Here is a 1,727-nt window from a genome sequence, read left to right on the forward strand (position 1 = left end):
GAGAGGAAAGGGAAAGAAGACTTTAGTTTTCGTAATCGGAATAGACAGGACCGGGTACCTCCGCCAAGGAGGTTATATTTTCCTTTTTCGAGTCTGTTTTATATATTTATTTGTTTGTCTGTGTGTGTCTCTATGGACAGGATTACGTCAAAACTACTCAATTGATTTTGATGAAATTTTCACCGAAGATAGACCTTAGGTCATGGTCAACCCCATTGAATTTTGGAGGTGACCCGGATCCGGATTCTAGATCTGGATTTGCAATTTTCACCAACTTCTGTTCATGTACGTTGGCATCACAAACTTCTGTTTGGTAGACTATGTTGACCATGTCCGTTCCAGGTCGTTTAGTGAGGAAACCAAGGTAGTTTTTTTATACCCCCCCCCCTGCTTTCTCAGCATTTAAAGAACCTCAGGACTACATAATTTTGGTGTAAATGGAGAGCGTAATCTTTTAAACAGATACCCAACGACCAAAGAAACTAACGAGTTTGAATGGGACTCGAACCCCAATCTGGCGTTCACAAGTCAGGGACTTTACTGCACCGACCACCACAACCCTTTGCAGAATTTCTACTTAAACCTTTAGCTGTCCAACTTCTTTGATTGATTTTAGTCCAATTGTAACATTTCAGGTCGTTTAGTGAGGAAACCAAGGTAGTTTTTTTATACCCCCCCCTGCTTTCTCAGCATTTAAAGAACCTCAGGACTACATAATTTTGGTGTAAATGGAGAGCGTAATCTTTTAAACAGATACCCAACGACCAAAGAAACTAACGAGTTTGAATGGGACTCGAACCCCAATCTGGCGTTCACAAGTCAGGGACTTTACTGCACCGACCACCACAACCCTTTGCAGAATTTCTACTTAAACCTTTAGCTGTCCAACTTCTTTGATTGATTTTAGTCCAATTGTAACATTTCAGGTCGTTTAGTGAGGAAACCAAGGTAGTTTTTTTATACCCCCCCCCCCCTCCCCTTGCTTTCTCAGCATTTAAAGAACCTCTTAATTACTAAACAAGAAGAGGAGAACTGCAGGACTGCATAATTTTGGTGTAAATGGAGAGCGTAATCTTTTAAACAAATACCCAACGTCCAAAGGGACTAACGAGTTTGAATGGAACTCGAACCCCAGTCTGGTGTTCACAGGTTAGGGACTTTATCGCACCGGCCACCACAACCCTTTGCGGAATATCTACTTGAACCTTTAACTGTCCAACTTCTTTGATTGATTTTGGTCCAATTGTAACATTCCAAAGCTCAACTTTTTCCTTTAGAATAAATGAAAAGTAGATTATATGAATTAACAATAATTAAACTGTCAAGAATAATTAGAATGATTTAAGCATTTTTAGTAGCCAAAGGATGAAAGAAAGGAATGAGAAGATTTTTGAGGTTCGGTAATAATGTATTGAAGTGCAAACAGTACTCCTTTCATGAGTAATAATAGGTAAACAAGGATCTTGAGATCTCGGATTGAAATGATAGAACATATTAAATGCTTTTCTTCCTTTTTCTTTATCCTTTCTTTTCTTTTTCAAATCTATTCCTCCTTTTACCGCGTCCTTGTTTTCTCTTCTTTTCTTTGCATCCCGTTACTTCTTCTTTGTTTTCTTTACCTTTATTTCTCCTTTCTTGGTGTTTTCCTCCATTCTTTTCCTAAAATTTTTACCCTTATTCTTATCATTCTCATTTTCCCCTTGCTTGTTTGTTTTCTTCCTTCTTTC

This window comes from Palaemon carinicauda, chromosome 21, assembly GCF_036898095.1.
Source record: "Palaemon carinicauda isolate YSFRI2023 chromosome 21, ASM3689809v2, whole genome shotgun sequence".
Taxonomy (NCBI): domain Eukaryota; kingdom Metazoa; phylum Arthropoda; class Malacostraca; order Decapoda; family Palaemonidae; genus Palaemon; species Palaemon carinicauda.